Source organism: Mus pahari, chromosome 19 (genome assembly GCF_900095145.1).
Source record: "Mus pahari chromosome 19, PAHARI_EIJ_v1.1, whole genome shotgun sequence".
Lineage (NCBI taxonomy): Eukaryota > Metazoa > Chordata > Mammalia > Rodentia > Muridae > Mus > Mus pahari.
In genome coordinates this window covers 78,038,928-78,053,000 of record NC_034608.1, presented here as the reverse complement: position 1 = coordinate 78,053,000, position 14,073 = coordinate 78,038,928, and the positions used below count along the sequence as shown (strand labels likewise).

At 35.7% G+C, this 14,073-nt stretch overlaps 1 protein-coding gene across 4 annotated transcripts in view; it reads right to left on the bottom strand.

Moving 5' to 3' along the window:
* Spock3 (SPARC (osteonectin), cwcv and kazal like domains proteoglycan 3) overlaps window positions 1-14,073 on the bottom strand; it is a 370,262-nt gene that overhangs the window by 229,337 nt on the left and 126,852 nt on the right. The window lies entirely within an intron of this gene.

Sequence of the window (14,073 nt, the reverse complement as noted above, 5' to 3'; positions counted from 1 at the left end):
AGAGAGAGAGAGAGAGAGGAAGGAAGGAAGGAAGGAAGGGAGGGAGGGAGGGAAGGAGGGAGGAAGGGGAAAGAAGAAACAAAAGGAAGAGAATGAAGAAGGAAGGAAGGAAAGAGGAGAGAAGGAAGAAATAGAACAAGGGAGAAAAACTATTAAATGCTAGAGAAAAAATAAGGAACACTCTATAAAATTGGGGAATGTTTCTTAAAAATTATCCTGTGGATAAAATATTAAATAATGTCAATGATTTGCAGACTGAACTCCCCAAATTAAAAACCTTATAACAAAGGCATGGATAAACGGATGGTGAAGAGGCAGCCTGTAAGTAGAAAAGATTTTTGTCAAATAGATATCTGACAAAAGATTGATATCTAATGTACAAAAAAATTGTAAAAAATAAGTATGAAAAATAATTGACACCATAAAATTAGTCACATTATATCATTTCCAGTTTTGGCAATATTGTCAGACTTTTTATAATTTGTGGAAGTGAAGCTCCTGGGCTGTAGGAAGGAGTTGATGGACTTCAAAGATGACTCTATTAACTACATTCTATATTGGGTACTCACCTTACAACTCATAAGGAAGAAAGAGTTTCAACCTCTTATTCTTCACAGACAATTGGGTTTCATGAATTGCCTTACCAATAACATATGGAAGGATGTATTCAGGAGTTCTAAATCTAGATAATGAAAAATGTTCCATCTTTCCACCAAAATGTTCAGCCACCTAGAGACGCTTTTAGTTTATACCCTCCACTCTTGTCAAATGAAACCTTGGTCGGTTCTAAGTCACTAGATACAGCCAAGCTGAGCAGTTTATGACCCAAGCACTGTACTCACTTTACTGCTGTAGGATAGAAACCCAGTGTGAGAAATACATGCTTACAGACAGTGCATGAAACTAGTGGAGATAATATAGGAAACTGGGTTATTAATTCACAGTAGTGGGGGCTATTGATTATTTTTTAAAAAGTGACTGGAAGTCCTCACAGAATGCCATTACACATAAAGGAAAAAAAATAGAGAATCTTTGTGATTCCCCTTGGGAGGTGTAGATGAGAGTATGTCTTTATACACATTAATACAAAACCTCCAAAGTGCCTTTTGTTCACCTGATATAAGTATGCTGCATCAAGTAACACCTTACATCAGTCTTCCTCTAAGGATTTGATGTAGAATAATGACATGAGCCTTAGATTGTGAATCTTGTAACAGAACTTTGGGACATATACTGAGAAATCAACTGATTATCTGTCCCTGAACAGATGTCCATTCTACTTCATTCACAATACTATTGATGTTTCTGATTTATTCACTAACATACTTTCTCTCTTCCTAGGATATTTATGCATCCCTAGACTACAAACACGTTTCTTATCTAATTTCCCTACCTTAAATGAATGATCTCTCTTTGGATAAGATATGTCATGATCACTGCAGTCCAACTACTACTATTCACAAAGAATGAAAATGGATCCTTGTCTCAAATTTCACCAAAGTAGAATATAATCTTAAAAACAAAGGAGCAGGCAGAGTGCTTCTGACCTCTTCTTCAGGAGAGGAGACAGAGACAGAGACAAAGATCCCACACTAAAATCTCCTATTTATTTCTAAGGAGTGTTTTAATAAGCAAAATGCTTACATTTGGAATAAATATAGAAAAATTCAGATAGCAGTCATCCTTACATTTTCTACAATCATTACATATTATATTCAAATAGTTATAAGCAAAGCAAAATAAAATTAACCTATTATGCATATTGCCACATTGCTAATTCTTCAGTATGAATGGGAAAAAAACTAAAAAATATTATGATTAAGTGACATCTTCACATAAAATGAGATACATATTTCATAAGCCTATTTTTATGATTTGTGATTAAAGTCTCGCAAAGCCTCTTATCCACAACTTTAGGTTTTCCAATTAGGTCTAGTACATCATTTGATTTAGTTTCTCTGCCTTAGATAAATTATGGCACGTTCACCTCTTATGATAGCCAAGAACGTAAATGTGGAAATATTTTATTTTTAAATGCATTCCATGTTACCACATTACCATTCTTACCTCTAGTCGTATTTTGAAAAGAATGGCTATCTTAATAACTCAGTACATAAATTTTACAAAACAGGAATGACTCCTCTGTAGACATCCTTAAACTAATTTGGTCACAGGAATGTTCTAAGAATAAGAAATTGTTTGTCTGAGGAAGGGAAAGAATTATTCCTGTGAAGCAAATTATCTGTTTCAGGGCCCCAGGTGTCACATTTATTATCTAAGTAGCATACATTTTTCCAGGTGGAGTCCTAAAATCCTGAAAGAATTCATTTATAACCCTTCGGTGAGCATTTTATTTTTTAAGTGTATTTTATGGTCCCTGACTCACCACAGATTAAATACATAAATAAAATAAATTGTGAGAAAAAGGCTGTGCTGGTGGGGATGACTCGTCAACTGTCTCTGGAAATTCTTGTAAGTTAAGGTAAAAATTGCTCTGATTATATAAGTAATATATCCAAGTTTATCAGACATTAACATAGACATGGATAGGGAGCATCTATCCTTGTTTGTTCTATATTTTAAAATCTTCCACACCATAATTCCCCCTTAGATTCTGGTTTCTGCCTTTCTACATGTAGTCAAGGTTAGCAGTAAAACTATAGCCAGTTAAGCAGGACTATTCCTTACAAAGTTGACTGAACAAGAGTTCCACCCAATCTTTTCCATACAGGTATACATATTTTGGTAATATAACACAGGCTCTGACATCTCACAATGCTCTATACCTTGCTTGCTTCTTGCTTAGTTTTAGTAGAAGGAGCCTGCACTACAAAATACTACACTGTTCTTCCACACAGAAGATGTATATACAAGATCAGACCATAAGATTTAACAGAATTTCTATTTGTTTACATTAGAAGCCAAAATCTTGTGAAGATCTTTTATTTGGCTCAAACTATTAGATAGATAATGTGATGGAGAGTTGGTTTACTACCTAAAACCACTTGTTTCTCTTGCAGAAGACTCAGGTTTGATTTTCAGCACCCACATGGTGTCTTAAGAGCACCTGTGACTCCAGTTCCAGGGAATTGTTGTCCTGTTTGGACCTTAGTGGGCACTGTGCATATGTGTGCTACAAGTACACACATGCATGCAAAATAGTCATGCCTATAAAATAAATAAAATCAGAAAAAACATTAGATATCATTGGAAATATGACACTACCTGAAACCTGACATGGTTAGGAATACCACTCTTGTAAGTCTGATAATACCAAATAATATAATAAGTGGGTCAATAAATAAATTATTAAAGACATAAAAATCCTAGAATTAAGTGAAAATGAAAACTTAGCACACAAATACCTATGAGACAAACTGAAACAAGTCCTACAAAGAATATTTAGAATAAGGAACAAAATACCCTTGAAAGGATATGGGTACAGAGGCAAAATTTAGAGCTAAGATGAAAGGATGGACTATCCAGAGACTTCCCCATCTGGGAATCCATCCCATCATCAGCCACCAAACCCAGATAATAATGCACATGCCAGCAAGATTCTGCTGAAGGGAACCTGATATAGTGGCCTCTTGTGAGGCTATGCCAGTGCCTGGCAAACACAGAAGTAGATGCTCATAGTCATCTATTGGATGGAACACAGGGCCCCCAATGGAGGAGCTAGAGAAAGTACCCAAGGAATTGTAGGGGTCTGCAACCCTGTAGGTGCAACAACAATATGAACTAATCAGTACCCCCTGAGCTCATTTCTCTAGCTGCATGTGTAGCAGAAGATGGCCTAATCGGCCATCATTGGGAAGAGAGGCCCCTTGGTCTTATAAACTTTATATGACCCAGCACAGGGGAAGGCCAGGGCCAAGTTGTGGGAGTGGGTGGGTAGGGGAGCAGGGGCGGGTGTAGGGGGGTATAGGGAACTTTTGGGATAGCATTTGAAATGTAAATAAAGAAAATAATAATAAATAAAAATTTAAAAAAAGAATATGGAACCTTTTAAATAGAGTTCTTATTAATATAACCTCCAAAACAGAGGCTCAGAATTTGGAGTTCTGAAACTCAGGTTAGAAATTGAGAACCTCTGGAAGGAATAGAAGTGTCTGGGGTGAGTCTGGTGTGGTGCTGGAGACTCAAGGCAGGCAGTGATGCAAGAGGGACAGGCAGAGGTTTACTGAAGAACTCTTAGAGAAAAAAACTAAGGATAGATCCTGCAGTAGGCAATACCAGTCCCATGGTAGGGGCAGTGGGTGTTGGGGAGGGGAGAGAGTTGAGGATAGGACTGGGAAGCAACTCTTCCTCAATGAATCATGATTCCTTCCATGAATGTTGTACATACCACTTCTGAAAATAGTTCTTGAAGAATGACCTATAAATATACCATTAAACTTTTGGTAAAAAAGAGGAAACAATGTCTGCAAGAAACACTGGGGAGAAATTATTAAAATTGGATCAGGAATGAATGAAATAGGGACGACACAAAACAAACAAAAAGCAAAAACAAAACAAAACAAACAACAGCAGCAACAACAAAAACAACTCAAATAACTGATGAAACAAAAGCTGGTTCTTCTAATCCCTGGTACTACTAATGATCCTCAGTCATGCTGGCAGACAGGATCCTAACATAACTGCCTGTCCCCTGAGATGCTCCACTCAGCAGCTAATGGAAATGGAGACAGACACCCAGAGTCAAACAATGAATTTTGTGAAATGGTTGGTGGAAGGATTGAGGAACCTGGAAGAGATAGAAACTCCACTAGGAGACCAAGAGAGCTAACTAACCTTGGCCTTTAGAGGCTCTCAGAAAATAAATCACCAATCAAAGAGCAAGCATGGGCTGGGTCTTGTCCTAGCGCTACCATCCTACCCCACACATATGTAGCAGATGTGCAGCTTTTTCTTCATGCCAGTCCTCCAACAACTGGTGGAGGCCAGTGGGGGGAGGGTGGTCCTTGAACCTGTTGTCTGCCTGTGAATGCCCTTCCCGTAACTGGACTGCCTGGTCTGGCTTCACTGGGAGAAAGTGCGCCTAGTCCTGCAGTGACTTGATGTGTCAGGGTGGGTTGATATTCAGGGGGAGGGGGGCTCCAGTTTCTCAGAGACAAAGGGGAGAGGAAAGAAGAGGGTGTGTGAGGGGGAGGACTGGAAGAAGGGCTGTAATCAGGATGTTAATTAATTAATTAATTAATAATGAATAAGTAATAAACATAAAAAGTCAGTTCTTTGAAATATTAAAATTGATAAACCTTTAGTTAAATTTACCAAAAAATAAAGAATTCTCAAAGAAATAATCTTAGAGATGAAAAAGGCAACATCTCACAATCGACTTACATGATATGCATGCACTGTTAAGTGGATATTAACCCAGAAACTTAGAATACCCAAGATACAATTTGAAAAACAAATGAAGCTCAAGAAGAAGAAATACCAAAGTGTGGATACTTTGTCCCTCCTTAGAATGGGGAACAAAATAACCGCTCTTCTGGTTGGCTGAGGCCGCGTGCCTGGTAAAGGGACATGGCCTGCCGAGATTGGTTGGCATGAATGGTAGCAAAAGGCTTGTAGCCCGGGGCTCGGGGGAGATGAAGAGGGAGATGAAGAGGGAGATAATGAAGATTTTTCAAGGTTCCTGAATAAACTGCTGAGAGAAGAACAGGTGGTTGCATCTTTCTTGCTGGGCAAGAGGGGATGTGGCAAATGGTGGTCCATATGGGGAAAACGACTCCCCCACCAAAGAGTTCAGAACTTTCAGCAGTCAGGGTTTGTTGGCAGGATAAGTCCAAGGTAAGTGACACTTACAAGCCCAGGAGTTTGGGGAAGGATCCCGGAGCAGGGACAAATTTAAAAGGTTCTCACTAAGGAGCCATATCATGCCCAGTAGAGGGACAAAGAAGGTTCTTGGTACAGAGACAAAGTTAAGCGAGTTTATGGTTCAAAGTTAGGTTCCCGGGACAAAATTAAAAGTAAAGAGAGCAGGAGGAGATTGCTTTAAAAATGAAAGTAAGAACATTGGTGCAGCTATTAGTAATTTTGAATTTAATTAAATCTTGCCTGGCAGACAGGAGTGGAGGGTAGGCTGCCAAGTTAGAAAAGTTTTCCTGTGGCCAGGCTGGGTATTTTAAAAGAGATTGCTTTACCAATTGCCCACAGCCAACTACTGCAGTTCCCATGAGACATCTAAAATTATGTCCATGGTGTCATGGGGGCTCATGCTGCACCTTATACATGGCACCTGTTGGCTATGGAACTTGTGGTAAACAGGTCCATATTTGGTTGTGATATGTTCCCCCTCTTCTGGTTGGCTGAGGCCGCGCACCTGGTGAAGTGATGTGGCCTGCCGCGATTGGTTGGTGTGAATGATATAAAAGGGCTAGTAGCCCGGGGCTCAGGGGAGATGAAGAGGGAGAGGAAGAGGGAGATGAAGAGGGAGATAATGAAGATTGTTCAAGGTTCCTGAATAAACTGCTGAGAGAATAACTGGTGGTGTCATCTTCCTTGCAGGTCAAGAGGGGACACAACAAATGGTGGCCCGTACAGGGATGCGAAAAAAAAGCTATATTAAATTGAATTTTAAATATCTAGATAAATTGGTAGATTTTTAGTTTCATGTGACCTACTAAAATTAAACTAAGATAAAACAAACTTTTTTCAAATTTCTATACTACTAACAGCATTGAAACACTAATAAAAGGTCTATCAACTAAAATGAGACCAAGAACCAAAGTGAATTTTTTATGTCAGAATAAAACTCTATGAAATATAGATGCCACATTTTACTTTCCCAATCATCTGTTGATGTGGATCTAAGCTTATTCTAGAAGTCAAGTGTTTTAAATACTGGTAGAATACAAATATGGATGCATTTCCCTCTTATAGACTGTTGTCTTGGAGTCTTTCAGAAATGTCTCCACATGACACAGTTGACTGTTAAGTAAGTGTGGTATTTATAAAATGACTGAAATAATTGATATCCCTTCCAGCAGTAGATAAGTGTTCTATTCTCCCTATATCATTAATATCATTATTAGCATTTATTGTTGTTTGGTTTCTAAACTTAAAGAAATAATTACACTAAAAAGAAATGACAATAAGTCAATAAAACACACAGAAAAGAAGCTAAATGAATATTATCAAGTAAAAAAGCTACCTAAAAGGGAATGCAAGCTTATGGTATTTGGAAAAAGTAATAAAACTATTAAGAAAATAAAATAATAGTAATTCCCAGTGATTTAGAAGAGAGGAAATTCCACGCACACTCCAATGAAGTCTGCTTGACAGGCCAAGAGGCCTGGAAGCAGCCCTGAGGCAAAGAGTTTCAAGGAAACTCAGCATCCTGGAACCTTGGCATTCTTATAACCCATATACTCAAACCCTATGCCCATGTTAGTATGGGGTATGCTCTCTTTCAGTATTATAAGTGCCTTTAAAGATTGAATTTTATCATAGGTGAGCCTTCACCAGTGTTCTAATGTCCTAGAAAATCCTTGAAGTGGATGAACTTGGAATTCAGTAGGATTCAGTGAGAAGGTTACCTATTCATTAACATTCAAATTTACTTCTAGTAGCGACCTGTGAAACTAATTAGGCATTACAAAGGACAGATAGCTCAGGGCTAGTCTGCAGAGGGAATACTGAAGACAGTAGCCAGTCTCACCCAAACAAGGCCAATACACATTGGCCTAGGGAATTGAAGGGTTTAACAAAGACTAGCTTTACCCCTGCCTGGCCCCTGCCCTCTTTTGATGTATACAATCCTTTGTTTTGTGTCACTGTAACTCTGGTCTGTGGATGTGTCCTGCCTGGCTTTTCTTGTTTTTGTTTGTTTGTTTGTTTGTTTGTTTTGTTGTTTTTTGGGGTTTTTTTTAAATGTATTAATGTTTGATGCTAGATTTGAGAAAATACATTCAGATTCTACATACTCTCTTGTGTCCAGTCTGTGTGTCAATCCCCATCCGAATTTATGCCCATCTGACTGAGACTGATCTGCAGGGATTGAGGAGGGCCCACTGAGCCAGGTCCATTGCAAGGAAAGAATAAACAATAAACAAAGACCTGAAGACTTTTAGGGCTAAGAAGCCATTATGAGTCACAATGTAAGGATCAATCCAAGTCATTTATATCTTTATAAGCCCATAACATATTTAGTACATAAAGTGATGTCAATAAAATTAGACAGCTTAAACTATGAAGCTGTAGCTTCATTTGTTGCAACAAATACACAAAGAGATGTGCATTTGTGGAGGCTGTGCCTAGGAGATCAGGGAATGTACAGAAAGTCTGGACCGTCTGACCTTCTGGCCAAATTTGCTGTGGATATTAAATTGCTCTAAAAATAAAATTAGCCACTGTAAAATTTTATAACATAGGTAATATATAACATAGTTCATTTTATGGCTCTAATTATAATAAACTACACCCAACAGAAAACCCTAAATGATTCTTAAATTACACACAATATAAATGAAAATAAAATGCTACCCTGTATGACTATAAATAGCCTCTATAAGCATGAGAAATCTATAGAATAAATAAAGCTTTAAAATGATAAAAGACATTTATTGAAGGAGGGTTCACTAATTAGGTAGGCTTATACTTTTATATGAGACTACCAAAATAGCCAATATAATTAATATATAAAACAGAAAATAAGGAAGTCTAATCCCACTGTAGATACCAGCAACTCCAAATTAAAAATGAATTTTAATATTTTATTTTATTAGTTTAATTATGTGTCTGACATTATTTTATAAACAAACAAATGAGGTTAAATATATACTATTTATATCTAGTCCAAGTATAAATATAAACAGAAGTCTAAACATACATTTTCATAAAAAAAATTGTATGGATATTTGAACTATGATATATGAATCATTAAAAATAGCAAGAAAAAGCTATATGGATGAAACTTCCCAGGTTTCACTGTATTTTTTATTTTGTCACAAATTAAATATTTACTTCAAATCTAATATTTAATTTACTTTATTATTTAAAACAGTATTCTTACTATAACTCAAAAAGTTCAATATTGAAAATGCAAATACTTTCTTTGAGAAATAAATCTTAGTAATGGTGTCTATTGCTGTGAACCGACATCATGACAAAGACAATTCTTAAAAGGGACAATATTTAATTGGGTATGTTTTATAGGTTCAGAGGTTCAGTCCATTATCATCATGGCACAAAGCATGGCAGCATCCAGGAAGACAAGGTGCTTGAGAAGCCAATAGTTCTACATTTTGACCCTAAGGCAGCCAGGAGAAGAACAGCTTCCAGGGAGCTAGCAGGAGGATGTCCAAGCCTACCCCCCCCACAGTGACAGACTGTCCAATAAGGCCACACCCATTAATAGTGACAGTTCCCTGAATCAAACATTCAAACTACTACATTATGTTTCTGCAGAGGCAAATAAATCTATAGTGCATCTTTGCTCATTCAGAGGAATAATGTACACATGCACATGCATATACACACACACACACACTATATATATATATATATATATATATATATATATATATATATATCCTAAACAGAAAGAGTATAATGCAACGGGCTGGAGAGATGGCTCAGCAGTTAAGAGCACAGACTGCTCTTTCAGGTCTTGAGTTCAATTCCCAGCAACACATGGTGGCTGACAAACATCCGTAATGGGAATGGTATCGGATGCCCTCTTCTGGTGTGTCTGAAAAAAGTGATGGTGTACTCATATACATAAAATAAATAAATAAATCTTTAAAAAATGTATGCAAACTAAATTCTTATCTAAGTACATTTTGCAGCTCAAATTAACACAACTGTTTCCTTTTCATCTCTCTAGAAAAAAAATTAAATTTCACTGTGTTTCACTATTAGTGTAGAGTATTACTACTACGATTTAGTGCATTATTCTTGTTATATTTTATAGTGATCCTCATTTGCAGTTTAATATTTCCTAAAGTTGAAAAGTTTTTACTAGTAAGAAACTATTAGTTAAATTTGGTGATCACTATACTTAGGTAAGTTTCATTATTTATTGAACTTAATAAGAGTGGGATATATGGACAAAAATAGATAAAATAATGAGTAGATTAAAGGGAAGCAACAAACAAATGAGCAAAGAAAGAATGAAACAAGGTTGAGGGGAAGTAAGAAACAGGAATGAGCATGGAGTTGGGAGAGGAAGGAAGGAGAATCTGTACTAAGCAATCTTTCAGTGCACTTCTGGAAACTGTGATGTAGCTGTCTGTAGGTTTATTCTCGTTCCCTCTGAAACAACAGTTCTTACTCAATGATATGATTTCATATTCAGTGTTAAGTCTTCTTCAACCCACCATAATGATGGTCATATTACAAGAGAATTATGAGTTGAAAAATGACATGCTTCCGTATGCTGTGTACAGATACTTGAAAGAAAAGAGAAATTAATGAAAACAGAATGATGCTCAGCCACTGCAAGCAGTCTGGAGTCATCGTGTTGTTGACTGTGTTACTGTGTATCTTAGAATCACAAGTAGGAGAGACACAATCACAGCAATGAAGTGAACATGGGATGGACGGACAGTATAGTTGTAACAAGGGAAGGCAGTTAGGCAGAGATGCATAACCAAACAGTATAATCAAGTTTCTGTCTTGTAGATGTTTTTCTTACATCCAAAATAGAAGCAAGTGTATGTTTTATGGTATCTAGAAAGATAACATATCAGTGTATTGACATGACCCAGCATATAGGTATCACAATAGCATGGTATAATGCTAACACTGACGATTTCTGGTATTCTGCTTCTTGTATTTCAAGCAGTGTAAATATTGAATTTACTTTGTAATATGGGTGTCTTCCTTTACCTCTCATTATAGATAGCTAGAGACAATTTCATTTTACATCCATGGACTATCAGTCTAGACCCAAATTACCTGATTCTGAAATCCATACTAGCAATCATCTTAGTATGTTCTAATTTTCAATTAGTTAGCTGATTTTCAATTATGGGTAGCATATTGCTATGCAAACCAATTAGAATGTTCTACCTAAATTACTATTGCTCATTCACTTAATTAACAAGTACTGATTATCAAAAATGATACAAATCTAAGAAAAATATAAAATAATCAAATAAAACTAAAAACTTCCTTAGCTTTATAGAGTGTAGAATCTGTTTGTGCTGCTATAACAGTGTACAGTTCTTGATAATTCTCATGTATAATGGGGAGTTTCTCTAGTCTTTAAGATTACTTTCTCTTGTAAATTTATTCTATTTTGATATTTACAATTTATTCTTTGTTTCTTGAAATGGTATTTATGTGGATACAGTATTTTTAAAAAAGCACTCTTCAAGCATATATAAAAGGATCTACCCACAAACCTTATATGCAGGCTTAAAAGTACTACCAACATAAAAATGAAATATCTAAATATCAGCAACTATCTGAAGTACAATTTTTAAATGTAAAATTAGAACTTGCTGCTTCCCTTTGCAAAATGAACTAGTTTTCAGAACTTTTGAACCTATTAATGGCTTTTCAATGCTCAACACTAAATTGTTTTGTCAGTATCCATTCATGAGGAACAGCCCTATATCCCAACCTATATCCCTTGACAGAACCTAATTTATGTTCCTTGCTGTGTTTTCTTTGAACATCCCTGGATTTAATTATCTGGAAAAAAAATAAACTATTCCTCTTGACAAGAAATATTGTTTCTTGGTTTTCTTCCATATCTATGGACATTTAGAGGCAATGTCTGATGAAATTAGAAAAAGAAATCTTTAAAGATTAAATATACCAAGAAAATAAATGGCTGTGGAGCATGTTCAAAGGGCCATTTTCTTAGTTTTAATCAGTGATTAGATGCCAAGAACACATAAGAAAAAATTCCAATGTAATGGCCAATTTCTTTCTGAATGTGTGATTAATATTGTCAGTCAATTGAATCTTGTAAGCACTTCAAAATGTTGTTAATTACAGTACAGAGGAAGGCAAATTCAATACCCAGCATTTTTAAGCAAAAGTAAATGGAATGTTATGGTGCTGGCAACTGCACTGCATTCAGAGCATTGCCAACCTGCTTCACATATTATCCTAGTTCTTTATAGACCTCCTGATATGATATTTAAAATGTAACTGTAATGTGAGTATTAAATTAGATCAGAACTGTGTTTACTAGCTTCAAGTCGTGAAGCCATATGTGCTATAAAGATAAAAGGATTTAGGTAGTTGACAAAGCAGAAAGCTGACTCAAAAACTCCTTATGATGATAAATGTAAGATCATCTTCTATCTGGGCCAAGCATTCAATCTATCAAGCAGAGGTTGTGCAAAATGCATGCATGGCAAAAAAGTGTTTTGCAGATGTTCCCTATTTCAAAGGTTTTACCAATCTTGACTATTTCTACCCTTCTTCCACAGTATTCCCTGAACCTTAGGTGTGGGAGTGGTTTTGTAGATGTATGCTTTGGCTCTGAACTTTATCAACCTGTATTTTTATTGGTTGTGTTTTTCCGTAATCATCTCTGTTCACACCCTATGCACAGTAATTCTTTATTCCTTGACTATATAAAGTTACCAAAGCAAACCCTGAATACTAAGTTGGGTCTTTCATTACACTCTCACCCTGGGATGCTTTTTCATGCTTTTGTGTTTTCATTTGCTAAAATAGGAAATGAACCCAAGTTTATTGATAAAATTCAGTCTAGCAAATGTTGGACAAGTCTCCATAGCATTTCATTTCCCAATATCTCCATATACAAAATGGTCAGTGATTATGTAACTGGCCCTTGTGCATCAACACTCAGGTCTATGTAGTAACCTTTGCCAATCATAAGACACAAAAGCAGAGCCCTTCATTTCAGTTTCATACTTTAGTTAGAGCAGGATTAGGTTTGGACTTTGGTTTATAAAATTATTTAGAATGCTTTTTTCAATCTGGCTTTTATATTTCAGGAAAGTATCGAAATGGTATGAACAAAGAGAAAGATATTAATAACACATATAAATATTAATTTCATGATGTCAATAACAAAGAGTATTATAGAAATGTACACAACTTCTTCCTTTTCTTTGCTCATGTTCCCTGAATAGAAATTATAGCACCAAGCCCTTATAAGGTATTTTCTTTGGTTACAGGGTATTTAATCCTAAATTTCCACATCGTGTTTTTCAGTTTAGAAATTCAATTATTTTGTGATGGTACCTGGCAGTTTTCAACTTGAAAGGAATGCTGGTAGTAGTGGGTGACCACTTAAGAGAAAGTGTAGGTGTTCATCAAGGTTACTTCAAGTAAGAAAGGAAGGATTTAGTTTCTATATTTTGAATCCTCCGAAGATCATCAAGTTTCTGAATCTAGGAAAGTTAATGTTTCTAATACACATAGCTATTTTTGATTAATGTTGAAAAGTTATGAATAAAAACAAGTAATTATCTAAACATGCCAGGTTCCACACTGTTATATTTCAAGGATCTAACTACTGTAATGAAATTTATCTTATTTGTTCTTTAATTTATATTGCTTCTAAATGATTATTTAGAATAACAATTTTTAAATTATTTTTTTCTAAAAATAAATCATCTTCAAAGCACTAGGGAAAGATTTCTAATCTTTCTTTAGCTTCTATTTGATTATTGGTAGTAGTGATCTAGTTAGAAAGCTCTAGAACAGAAAGAAACAAACATACTCAAGGTAAGTAGAAGGAAAGAAATAGTCAAATTCAGGGCTGAAATCAACCAGTTAGAAAGAAAAAGATACAAAGAATCAGCAAAACCAAGAGCTGGCTCTTTAATCAAATCAATAAGATAAACTTTTAGCTACACTAACTATAGGGTTCATAGATTATATCCATATTAGCACATCAGAAATTAAAAGGGAGTCATAACATCAGAACTTGAGGAAATTCAAAACATCTCAGAACATACAAAAAAAAAAAAAAAAAAAAAAAAAAGCTTATAGGGAAAGAAACAGGGAAAGCTAGAAAATAATAGATGGTTTTACTAGGCAGATACCATGTACCAAAATTAAATCAAGATCAGGGAAACTATCTAAATAGTCCCATAACCCTTTAGAAAATAGAAATATTCATCAAAAACCTCC